General features: G+C 51.3%; 1 protein-coding gene across 2 annotated transcripts in view; it reads right to left on the bottom strand.

Annotated features, from left to right (window-relative positions):
* LOC135219711 (PAT complex subunit CCDC47-like) overlaps positions 1-8821 on the bottom strand; it is a 224664-nt gene extending 215843 nt beyond the window's left edge. The window contains exon 1 of one of the 2 annotated variants that reach the window (XM_064256697.1): positions 8679-8821. The gene's annotated coding sequence lies outside the window, so the exon portion shown is untranslated. Of the gene's footprint in view, positions 1-8549 lie in introns of both variants that reach the window. The other variant, XM_064256696.1, reaches the window with a different exon arrangement.
* Positions 8822-13226: the final 4405 nt, after the last annotated feature.

Genomic DNA, 13226 nt, shown 5'->3' with positions numbered 1-13226 from the left:
GAATGCAACCTACGTCTTCACATATGAATCGAGAGAAGGATCTCAAGATTCATAACCTGTGCTTACAAATGACTGAAAACGCTAACCGCTATTTCATTGCTGTCCGGTGAGAAGTCGTAGTTGCAATGAAAGCGGGGCGTTCTTCGGTAATGAAAACACAGGTGAAAGCCGCCTGGAAGAACTGCTTCTCATGGGCTGAACATTTGGAGGTAGAGCTGTCAGGTCGAGGAGTAGGCGATGTCTTCTGACACATCTTGTAATTCGGGTTTGAACAATGAACAATTGTACACCTACGAATACGAGATATTTTGAAGACAAACTCAGATGTCTGCAAAATCATTCGCATTATCGCAGTGCGATGCAGCGGGAGACTTGTACAGACTTCAGTTACCGTGCGGTAAACAGAAAGATGAAAGAGTCCAAGAGATATCTCTGTTGAAAATTCTCGCAATGTCGAAGGCGATGGAATCTAGCGTCACCGCAGTAGATGGTCCTTCATTATTGCGAGAATCCCCTGTTAATCAGAGACCTAAGTCCATGATTGTTAGGCAGAGATACGGTTTCGGTAGTCAATCAAGCAGGGAGAGAGAGACATACATGACCGTGAATCTCCGGAGGCCCAGCTGATACTGAGCTGCTATGAGGCAGTTCAATACGCAGTGTGAGCCTGCTGACTCGTCATCCTGAGTTGCCAGGTAATCCATTATTCCACGAAGGAATGCGTTCGGCTAGAACTACCGAGCATAAAAGATATGCTCGGGCAATTATATTTAGGCGAAAACGAATTTCGGTAAATATAAAAGTTGAAAGGTGTTGTCGTGACAAAACCTAAGTATATAAAATTGAAACTGAAAACTCCTGGGAGGTTGCAGGCAACCCCGAGTTGCAGTTCAATTAGAATACTTCTCGTCTAAGTCGCAATTCGTAAGAATAACTAGGATATGCGCCTACCCCTCGGACAATTCAACTGCTTAGCAGAATCATGTCGCGAGGTTAATATACGTAGTATATTTGTAGGATTCTGAACAACGATCTCCATCCTAAATTCTTTCCTTCAAGAAAACAAAATAAGGATTGGAGATCGACCACCTTCGTTCTCTATAAAGAGAGGTGAAGGAGAAGTCTTCCTCGAAGGAAAGCTTCAATGTGAACAGAATACTAAGACGATAGTTCAAGCCAAACTGGATATTCCCCGTCCGATCTCCTCTATCCAGGTTGGTCGCCTACTGTGAGATGGTTTCTTCAGCAGCAGTCTTCTTCACAATGCTAGAAATTCCAGGAATTCGAGCATAGGCGAGGTTCCCGATTATCGTGTAACAATCGGGGATTCTCGTCTCGCTCACTTTGGACCGTGGTCTCGCGTAAGTGTTTGAAGATCGTAAAAAACTCGAACACCCTGAATGCGCTAGAAATTCCGTAGAATTCTAAGCAGTCTGCGAAACCCCCACCGAATTCGTCAAACGATATCGGCTGGTGGTCCTCTCGATTCCCGTAGAAATCGAGAATGGAGCAGGATTCCTCCTCAACGACCGGGGCTTACGTCAGGTAGGACCCGAAGGTCCCCCCGGTAGCGCGAGTCCCGAAAGTGGGATCCTACAAAGAAATCATCTGTAGGATCCTTCCCCTTTCCCTCGTAGCCGTAAGGAGAGAGGGAATGGGGAAGGAATTGGATACTCGCTCGCCTTCCCCAGTGGACTAGCATTGGAGAAGAGTAGGAGCAGCCATCGCCTTGCGGCGATGGCCTCTCAGAGTCTGGGAAAACGTATCGTCAGGAGAAACGTTTTTCCCGCGGAGGGTTACGAACTCTCACTGTAGGTAAGGGTCTGCCGCCACTGTGAACGTCGTCTGGGTGGGGCTGATCGACACCTGACAGGAGAGAGCCGAACCGTCCCTCCGACTCATTCCAGTCCTCGTCGAGGTCGAAACCTCTCAGGAGGACCGAAGGAGTATTTAAATACGGTGTCCGAAGACACGTAGAAAACGCCGCTGTCGCAGTAGAGGAGGTGGAAGTAGCTTGATCGACCGGCCAGAACTGAGAGAGCCTTCTTGTCCGGAGACGAGAGACACTGGTTCGAGACAGAATCGGCAAGCTCCGATCGCGGCAGACCCACCGCGGTTTGGGTTCCCTCTCTGGGCCCCAAAACGACTCGAGCAGAGACGTGGGCTCTGCTGGTGGGAGCGGCAATCCTTCCGCAGGGTCATTATGCTGACGAATCAGCTTAAATGACTTCTGCAAATTCCTCTGTATCTCGGGAGTAACCACGTCTTGCGGAGTAGGACCGTCCCAGTCCCTCCAACAAGAATAGATCCCTAGATACTCCTCCTTCAGAAGGAGGAAGAGCGGCAGACCCCTGACGGTCGCCTCCAGCTAATTGCGCGTATGTCCTGGTCGGTCCTAGAACCGTGCCTGGTCCATACGGCGTCATAGCGGGGTCGCGAGCGGCGCACCTCTCGCGATCACTCATAGGTACCTCGCTCCTCCCGGCGTAGCCCTAGGAGGTTGAAGGTACAGGAGAGGCAGACCTGACGCTCCCCCCTAGCTCGCTGGCAGGACCAGCGTGCTTGGAGGGCTGCTGCTGATCGTCAACCCGCTGTGGCGATCGAGCAGCATGCCTAGCCTTGCCGCTCGCCTGAGGCGAGAGGCTTGGCTGAGAACGTCGACGCTGATCTCTAGCGTCAGGCGAGCTGTTGCTGGTTACCGTCTCCGCCCGTCCGGATGGGAGCGGCGTCAGGTGACCTGCTAGGCTCGCTGTCACGGTGAGAACCGGCGAGCGTCCTCTCGGCGCGGTCGAGCGCTGGTACCAGCCGTGGCTGGTACCGACGGCCGCGGGTGGGGACCCCGTTCCTCGCCTCAACCCGTTATGGGAGAGGCAGACCTGACGCTCCCCTCTCGCTCGCTGGCAGGACCAGCGTGCGTGGAGGGCGCTGCTGCTGGATCGTCAACCCGCGGTGACGGTCGAGCAGCAGGCCTAGCCTTAATACCGCTCGCCTGGGGCGATTGGCTCGGCTGAGAACGTCGAGACCGATCTCTAGCGTCAGGCGAGCTGCCGCTGGTCACCGTCTCCGCCCGGTCCCATCGGGAGCGGCGGACGGGTGACCTGCTAGGCTCTGTAGCGCGTCGAGACCGGCCAGCGTCCTCTCGGCGTCACGTTAGCCCGAGCAGCCAGTTGATCGCTGCGAGAGCGTCCACTGGCCTGGCGAGAGTTGTGTGCACGACTCTCGCCAGTCTTCTGCTCCGCGCCGCTGTCTTGACGGCGAGCGAGCTCGGGCGTCAAAACTTTGGCTGGACGGTCTTCTTGGAAGAGCGTCCACTCGGTGCTTCTCGCGAACGAGAAGCGGCCGAGACGGAACCTGGTTTAGCGGCAGCCCGCTAGCACCAGGTGAGGACGCACCAGCCGAGGCTGGTGCCCTCTGGTCCCCGTCGACTTCTTCTTTGCAGAAGAAGCGACGGGCCCCGTTCCCGAAGGAACAGTGGAGGACCCAGCAGAAGAGCTCCCCAGCTCGCCTGAGCGAGCCGGGCCCTTAGAAGATCCCGAAGGAGTCTTCTTAGGGGGAAGGAGGCAACCTTCTTCTTCTTCGGCTGTTTGGCCTTAGAAGTCGAAGGGGAAGGAGAGGCAGCGGACGACGAAGAAGACGACGAAGACGACGACGACACCTTCTTCCTCTTCTTCTTCTTCTTCGCCAGGCTCCGCAGGACAGGCGTCAGGTCTTCCATCCAGGAGGGAGCCGGGGCAGTTGCCGAAGCAACAGGGCCCGACTGCACCTGTCCGGAAAGACCTGAGACTGTGACAGCATCACCAACAGCAGGAACAACAGTAAACAGGTCCAGGAACAGCAGGAACATCTGAAAGTGAATGAGCAGCAGGCACCTGATCTGAAAGGGAATGAGCGGCTGGGACAGCAACAGGTACGGCAGGCACGGCAGATACCACAGGAGAGACAGGCGTCCTGTCGGCCGCTACCGTCATCCTCGGCACTGGCGGCAGGTCCAGGGGGGTACTCTTTGGGCAGCGGCAGTCCGGGGTCGGCAATACAAAGAACCCAGGTGGCGGTGGCACCGTCCTGATTGGCACGGCAGGAATTGGTTCTGGATTGCAGCCGTGGGTGTTACCGACATGACATGTGGTGTGTACGCCAGTGCGGTGACATCTCATATGCTGGTGTCGAGATTGTGGTTGTTGTAGTGGTTACCGTATCATGAGTGACCACTGCCGACCCCGCCAACCGCTGAATCAACCCCTGCAGTCCCAGCGACTCCCACACCTGTTCCAGGTCGTCCTCGCTGATGGCAACCTGCGGAAGCAACAGTCGGGTTAGTTAGAGGGGCTTCCTCGCGCCTGGGGGAGAGAACCCACCCAGAGAGGACGGAAGACCCCGAGTACAACTGGACGTCCGTTACCAAAGGAGTCACTGGACTTTCCGATGACTTCTTGTGTCTCGTACAGCACCCACTGCGCCTCTGACGAATGCTACACGTTACACAGGGCTCGTTGCGGGAGCACTCTCGCCCCCGACCACGAGTACAACCTCGTGAGGATCTACATCTACATCCAAGGTCGTCTCCCACGGATGTAGCACCTGCGGTAACATAGATAGATTGTATTAAGAGGGGTTCCCTCACGCCCGGGTTGGGGGAAGACATGCCCATCCGAACGCAAGGAAGACCCCAAATACAAAATACAATGAAGAAGCTGAGACGGGGGGCAGGAAGGAAGACGAAGAATCGGCTACCAAGGGAGTCGCGGGAGCTTTCCGACGCCTCAAAAAGACGACGTTCTGCATGAAACGCTTCGCTTCACCCCCGCACTTAGCATTGCAAAGTAATATGAAAATGAAACATAATACTGCCCTTGAAACGATTCACTTCATAGAACTTAAAAGGAGAAGGATCAATTCCCGGGTAAGAACGAAATTGATCCAGAGTCATTCATGCAAAATCAATATGAAAAATGAAAAGAATATGCAATTGCGAATCTCTTTCATTGCATTCTATTATACAAACTTAAAGTTCGTGCCGAGCGCAATCACACTCTCGGTAACGAACGCACAGGGCAAAAATATAATGAAAAAAGTACTTACATTTTTCAATTACACCCTTCGCCCAAATACATGACTCGGCGCGAGCGTGCCCGTCCTCGGCACCGAGACATAATTCAAGGGGGTTCATAACTTAAGTAATGAAAATGAAAACAGTGTACTTACAGTTTCATTTTCAAGTCAAACAAACCATTAGTAGAAACACAATATAAACAAAGCATACGACGATGAAGCGGCAGAGAGCGATGACGAACACGTCCTCACACCCGCGGCCGCCGAAAGCAAAAGTGATTTGTTTAATTTTTCCTCCAGTCGCGCGGCGCGCGACGATCGGACAAGCAGTTAACTACCGTTCTCCCCTTGTTCGAAGCTTACGACCGTTCCAGCTGCCGCTAGCTACTTCCTATTGTTAAAGGACCGAGGGTTTGTATTACGTATCGGAACAATCCAATTTGTCTCGATAAACGCCCTAACGCGCATTGAAAGAAAACCAACAGGGACAGGCATTTTGTTTTCTAGCATAAGCGACCACCAGGAAAAGAGTTGCCAGGCTGGAAATAAGTTTTCCCATGTGCTGAGAGTGTTACCAAATATGTTCCTACACTTTCTATGCGAGTAAACGTATTATTACGGGGCTGACGACTTGACAAGCACAGTTAAAGTCTTGAACGTAATATCCGTTGAAGGCGCTACCGAGTAGATCGCGGTAAACGTATTATTACGTGGGTGACGCTTAACAGGTTATAAACTGTTTCCATGAATTCTAGTTGTCATAGTAATGCAATAATGATAAAATTGCTTTAATATTTATGTATATATACTTCCAATACATAGCCTAATTTCACCAATTTCAACGTTTTGTGTGTAGTCTTATACCCAGTTTGGAGGGTCAACACATACCGAAATGGCAACAGAGAGAGAGAGAGAGAGAGAGAGAGAGAGAGAGAGAGAGAGAGAGAGAAAGGAAGGCGGAGGAACGAAGAAAAAAGGGATGGGGGGGGGGGGGGGGTTGGGGAGAGGGTAGGTGGAGCTTTATACGCGTGTTCGTATCCATTTCTGCATAATGGAGTTTTTGTCTCTTGGTACAAGGACAAGTGTCGTTATTCTTTACGATTAGTGATTCACGATACCCTTATAAATTACGGCACTGGGTGTAATGCACTATAGCAAAATCTCGTTCTGTTTAAGAGTGTTCGTTACAGAAATAGGTATTGCCCCAAAAAACCTGCTTGACTGTCTCTGAAACCCATAGTAGACATGCTGCTTAGTTGTCAATCAAGTTTTTATAACCAAGTATTTTTACAAGCTAGCTATTGAATAAATTTTATTTTTCTCAGTCAAAAACATATGCCCCTCAATGCTAACTTTCCTCTTTTAACGACTTTCTGGTCATTGCAAATTCGGCCCCATAATTTCTTATGGTGCGAAAACAGACAAGAGGCCCATGGACCGAAAACGATTGCGTCACACTACGGCGATAATCCAGCAGTAAAACATCTTCATATATCCAAAAAGTAAATAATAAAGATTATATATGCATTACGATTATAACAATTACATGTATAGCTGATAACAATCTGCATGAATAACTGGTAAACTGTTCTGCATGACAGTTGAGTATAGCAGGAATTATTTACAATAGGTACGAAAGTCAAGATGTCGTGACGTCATAATACAGAACTTGAAAGAACGTTCTAATTCAGAAATAATTACTTAAATTTGAGTCAGAGTCGAGTTACTTTTTCAATAACGAATATTTTCAAATTAATCATCATAAATATGTAAAATATTGATGTTTTACTACTTATTTAAAAATTAGCCAAGAGCACGCTTCTCGTCATCTTCTACCCCAACAGCTGTTTACGCCTGGCTTGTTGTTGATGAGAAATCGTGTTTCGATTGTTGTGATAAAAGTGCTCCAGCGTCTGTGGGTACAAGTGGTGTGCGGATTTATCACAGGAAATGGTTAGTTATTGACACAGCTACTCCGTAAACATCGAGATGGCGTCAATCTTCGAAACATTTTTAGTTGTAAGTAAAAATTTCTAAAGCGTTTTGGTGAGATTCCACTGCCGTGGGCGCCATTTTCAGTACCCTCTTGTTTAAATCTGTTTAAATCTTAAAATTTGGCCTTAATTTCTAACTTTGGGGAAAATACTTACTTCGAAAGGAGAGTAGAGGTCTTTAGCTCCGTTTCTCACCAACAACAAGTCGCGACTGATGCCCATCTCGGGTGTCAGGTCGCGTTATAATGTACTTTTTCGAGGGTGGCTTGCACTGATGGTAGCTGGCCTGCGTGGCCTGCTTTGATGTTTTACCCTATGTAAAATATTGATGTTTTTACTATTTATTTTAAAAAATTATCGAAGTGCACTCTTCGTCGTCGTCTTCTACAAAACAGTTGTTTACTCGGTGAGGAAAAGTTTTTCGATTGTTGTGATGAAAGTGCCCCAGCGTCTGTGGGTACAAGTGGTGTGCGGATTTATCACAGGAAATGGTTAGTTTATTGACACAAGCGACTTCGTAAACATCGAGATGGCGTCAATCTTCTAAATACTTCAAGTTGTAAATAAAAATGTTGAACGCGTTTTGGTGAGATTTGCACTACCTATGTTTGACACCGTTTTCAGTACCCTCTGTTTAAATCTTAAAATTTGGCCTTAATTTCTAACTTTGGAGAAAATACTTACTTCGAAAGGAGAGTAGAGGTCTTTAGCTCCGTTTCTCACCAACAACAAGTCGCGACTGATGCCCATATCCGATGTCAGGACGCGTTATAATGTACTTTTTTGGGGATTGTCCAAGCTGATCATACATGGTCCACTCTGGACCCTAGGGTATTTTACCCTATATCACATTATGTTGACGAAACTTCAATCTTTTGAATGGTATGCTTAGAGTTGTAATTGTATTCTTATTTCACCAATTTAATATCGAATGAATAAGGCCTGGCCAGTGCGATGATGATGGATCGCCCGCGGTTGTTTACCCTAATTCAGGATACTGAAAGTGCTAAAGTTATTTTTCGGGAAGTGACCGCCTATCTGCACAGCGGTGCATTACCCGACTTCCTAACCTCCCTTAGGGCACTGTACCCTGACCTGGTCGGAGGGTCTTTGCTCCCTCTAGAACCCCTCCCCCTAACAAAAAAAGAATAAAAATTAGCAACAATGAACTTAAGCCTAACCTCCGTTCTGAGTACCTAGCCCTAGATCCTATAGTACCTAGGTAGGTAATAGTCCCGTCATTCTGCAAACTAAACAGATAGGCTAGCCTAATAGCTAGTATAGGTACTAGGTAGCCTAAGCAGGCCTAGAACTCTTCATTCCGCTTAACTTAGACGGCTTTCTTCAAGATCTACCGAAGACTTATTACTAGGTAGCTAGGTCTATGAGAATGTGGAGCTACCAAGACTGAAAAGAGAGCCGGGCCGATTTGGCTACAAAAACTAGGTAGCCTAGAAGCAAGCTTGAGCGAGGCCTAGATTTAGCTTCGGCTGGAATAAGACGAACCTTTCCAATCGAGACTAATCAGAGCGTCCTCGCGTCCTGTGCACCGGTTCCGAAGTTCGACATCCAAGTCAGAGCGGCCACTCAAATTAGGTTTTGACACTTTGTCGGCTTCTTATCACGGGGTTTTACCTTCGTCGTGGTCAAGTTTCACCGTCTTCCAGATGTACACATAGATGAAAGTTGTACCCACCAGTCCACAGACAACTTCACTCTTCTTCTTTCCACTCTGAGCGGGACGGCAGATGGGCGCAAACGTCAAGTCATGGATGGTTGTGAGTGACACTTGTGACTCGAATTGTAGCCTTAGGATGAACGCTAAACGGAATGTGAAAATGTATCCTCACACCTCACACACACACACACACACACACATATATATATATATATATATATATATATATATATATATATATATATATATATATATATATATATATATATATATTGTGTGTGTGTAAACGGGTGTCCCAAGAGCATACAAAGCGATTATTACTGCAGAAGTGGGATGAAACTGCTCAGAAAACTTCCTAAACTTTAGGTACTTCATACGCCTACGAAGATGACCCATCTGCATTACAACAAACATTCACGTTATGCTACATTCAACTATGTCTTGCTAATACCCTCTATGCTAAATGTGAGAGGTGGACAAAGAGGCAGGTAGAAGTGTACTGATTTTTATTACTGTTGTTTGTTGTTGTTTAAGATTAAGCTGGCTTGTCCAGCACGGGCTCTTGCTCACAGAGCAGCCCGTAATTTTTTATTACAGTCAAGGGAAATATAAATATACAGCATGCGGACGGAAATGTGGTCACCGACCCGCGAGAGAGTAAAAGTGGGTCGGCGAGACCCGATTTGTGTTTCTTGAGAGACATAAAATACAAAATATAAAAGTACACATTATGTGGTTATACAAGCTTTATACACTGACGGAAAGCCCGCTGAATGCTCTCTCAGGGGGAAGTAAGAACAACGCGAATGATGAATTATGTACAGAGAAAATTGTGAATAAGCGTTGTCCTTACAAATCTCCCCTCCTAAGACAATAATTAGGTATGATTGTTGGCTGACTTGTTTGTACTTCGGGTAGTCACTCGCGGAAGCGAGCTGGACAGCGGAGGCGCCCTCGGGTGCGTGATATTAGTTGTTGTGGTAGATCCTCGGGGTTTTCCGGGACGGGATGCCTCCCCTGAGGTGATCCTCGGGGGGTTCGACCGTCTTTCGAGGGCGGCCGCGGCTACGGCTAGGAGGCTTGGCGATCGAAGGAGTCGCTTTTTCCGAGGAAGATTGAGGCGCCCTGTGGAATCCGCGTCTGCGAGGTCCTGTCCATGATGAAGGCTGGTTTCAGGGCGATCGATTGTGACCCAGTCCTCGCGACCGTTGAAGGATAAGAGATATGCCTTGTCAGTGCGTTCGTAGGACGCGGAAGGGACCGAGTAGGGTCTCGTTAGAGGCGGGCGGCTGGCGTCGTCCCTGACGAAGACGTGCTTGCACGATGATAGGGCCTTCGGGAGGAAACGTTTGGTTCTGTCGGAGAAGGTTTTGACGCAGGGCGTGAACTTCCGGCGGATTCCCAAAGCCTGGCGATGGAGACGTCAGCGTCGTCGGCATTGGTCAAGGGAAGAACTCGCCAGGGACTGTTAATGGCTCCCCGTATACCTTCTCCGCGGGTGATGCCTCGCCGTTTGCCCGCGGGGCAGTCCTGAGACCGAGGAGGACCCACGGTAGTTGGCTCTTCCAATTTCGTCGGTGCAGCGCGCCATCAGGGAAGCCTTGATCGAACGGTGGACTCTCTCCACCATGCCGTTAGCTGCTGGGTTGTAGGCGGGGTGTGGCATCGTTTTTAGCGACGTTTCCATTAGGCGGGCGCAGGGCAGTCCACAACTCCGACAGGAAAACTGGTCCGCGGTCTGTCGTGATTTCGTCTGGCACTCCGAATCGACTGATTCCAGCTGGCGAGGAGTGCTTCGGCACATGCTTTCGTGGTCGCCTCCGACATCGGCGTTGCCTCGGGCCATCTGGTGGAGCGATCGATTACCGTCAGGAGGTACCTGGCGCCTTCCGACGGGGGCAGGGGGCCAACGACGTCTATGTGGATGTGGCCGAATCTTCGTTTCGGCTGCGGAAATTTCCCCACGCCTGATTCCGTGTGCCGACTGATTTTGCTAGTTTGGCAAGGCACGCAGGTCCTGGCCCACTCGAGGGAGTCCTTCCGAATTCCATGCCAGACGAACTTCTCCGTCAGGAGGCGCACCGTCCGTCCGGCCCGAGGGGTGCGAGAGTCCGTGTATGACGTCGAACACGCTTTCCTTCGGGAGGCTGGGATCAGCGGGCGCGGCGGCGGCGAGGCGGCCCGTGCTGATGTCGCAGAGGAGCGTCATGCCTGCGGGTCCGAAAGGCACGTCTTCCCACTTGAGGGCGGTGATAGCAGTGCGGTATGCGGCAGTCTCCGGGTCGGCAGCCTGTTCCCAAGGGCGAGGTCTTCGTAGTCGACCCCGAGACGCACGGCGTTGATTTCCTATCCTCGATAGGGCGTCTGCCACGGGGTTCTTCTCGCCAGGCACGTACTGGATGTGCACCGAACTCTGCGATGGCTGCTAGGTGCCTCTGTTGTCTCGCTGACCAAGCGTCGCCCGCCTTGGTGAAGGCGTGTACCAAAGGGAGGTGGTCCGTCCTGATCGTAAAGGGGGAGCCCCTCGAGGAGGTTAGCGGAAATGTCGCACTGCTTGGTACACTGCCAGGAGTTCGCGGTCGAACGTGCTGTACCTCGTCTCGGCGGCTGATAGTTTTTTGCTGTAGAAGGCGAGTGGGCTGGGGCTCGCCCTGGACCACCTGCTCGAGGACAGCCCCGCAGGCGACGTTGCTGGCGTCGGTGGTGAGGGCGTAAAAGGTGCAGCAGGGTCTTGGTGGCATAATGTCGCCGCTCTGGCGAGGGCCTCTTCGTCTCGTTGAAAGCCTTCTCTTGTTCGGCCTCCCACGTTAGGGCCTTTGGTTTCCCTTCAGGACCTGTGTTAGAGGAGACATGGTGCGGGCGGCGGCGGGGATGAATCGGCGGTAGTAATTGACCATTCCGATGAACTCCTGCAGGGACTTGACCGTGGTTGGTGTTGGGAACTTCTGCACCGCGCCTACCTTCGAGGCCATGGGGCGCACGCCCGTCGCGGAGATCTCGTGTCCGAGAAGTCCACCTTCTCGGCGCCGAAGGTGCATTTGTCGAAACGGACGACCAGCCCCGTTTTCTGCAGGCGCTTCAGGACTGCTCGGACGTGATGTAGGTGCTCCTCCAAGGACCTGGAAAAAATCAAAATATCGTCGACGTAGCAGACGCAGAAGGGCAGGTCCCCCAGGATGCTGTCCATCAGGCGCTGGAAGGTGGCCCCTGCATTCCTCAGGCCGAAGGTTGAGTAATGGAAAACGAAGGAGCCAAAAGGCGTGATGATGGCAGTCTTGGGGACATCCTCGGGGTGCACTGGACCTGGAAATAGGATTTTAAGAGGTCCATTTTTGTGAAGACCTTCGCCCCATGAAGGCCCCTGTCAAATCCTGCCCCCATGGGGTTTTTTTTTTTTTTTTTTTTTTTGGCAAGGGGTATTGGTCGGGGATTGTAGCGAGGTTGAGTCTTCTGTAGTCTCCCGCAGGGCCTCCAGGTGCCGTCAGGTTTCTGTACCATGTGCAGGGGCGACGCCCAAGGGCTCGATGCTTCTTGCAGATGCACATTCGTTCCATCTCCGAGAACGCCTGCTTCGCCTCCTGGAGGCGGTCTGGAGGGAGTCGTCGGAACTTCGCGTCGTGTCGGGGGGCCTGTGGTGCTATGTGGTGGAATATCCCGTGCTTGGGCGGCGTCCCTGCCGCCTGACGAAGTTCCGGCTTGAAGACTTCGGGGAACTCCTGCAGGAGGTTGCCGTATTTGTGGGGGGCGATGGTACAAATTGTAGGGGGGGCGCCCGCCTGCTGCTAGTGGAAGGGAAAGGCATGTCCCCGTGTCGAGGAGGCGTTTGCGGCCCACGTCCACCAGGAGGCCGTTCTGCGCCAGGAAGTCTGCCCCCAGTAGCGGGATCCTGACGTCCGCGATTGTGAATTCCCAGACGTAGTTTCGCCCCAAGATGGATATATCGAGGGGCTTCGTGCCGTAGGAACGGATGGGGGTCCGTTTGCGGCGACGGGAGGTTGTTTTGTCGGGCTCGCGGCTACGGTCTTTTCCTGACGGCGGGAATAATCGAGTGCATTGCCCCCCCCCCGTATCCACCAACATCCTCCGGCCGGAGATCGCGTCGCGGACGTAGAACCCTACGGTGTGTGGTTCCGACGCGGCCGTTGCCACGGCGGCCTTGGTTTTGTTTGCCGTCGTCGTTTTTTGACTGTTGGAAGGTGTTCAAGGGCTTTCGCACCTCCTGGCGAATCTCCCGAAACCTCGGTGGAAGCTGCACCAGGAGTTTTCACCTCGCTGCGTGTGGGAGGACTTCCCTTATTGGGATACGGCGCGATCTCTTGCGTTGGGTCGTCGTCGTCTTCTTCCTTCTCTGCGGCCAGGCACACGGAGGATCGGGGGGGGGTCGGCGAGCTTCGCGGCATTGTTTGACAACGTCAGCTTCTTTGCCTTCTCTAAGTATTTCGTCGTCCTTAAAAAATGGGTGGTACGCGTCGGTCAGCTGCTTTCGGACGTTTCCCCGGCTTGAG

This window comes from Macrobrachium nipponense, chromosome 1 (genome assembly GCF_015104395.2).
Source record: "Macrobrachium nipponense isolate FS-2020 chromosome 1, ASM1510439v2, whole genome shotgun sequence".
Taxonomy (NCBI): domain Eukaryota; kingdom Metazoa; phylum Arthropoda; class Malacostraca; order Decapoda; family Palaemonidae; genus Macrobrachium; species Macrobrachium nipponense.
The sequence above is the reverse complement of the archived record's forward strand: the minus strand, read 5'-3'. Positions and strand labels throughout refer to the sequence as shown.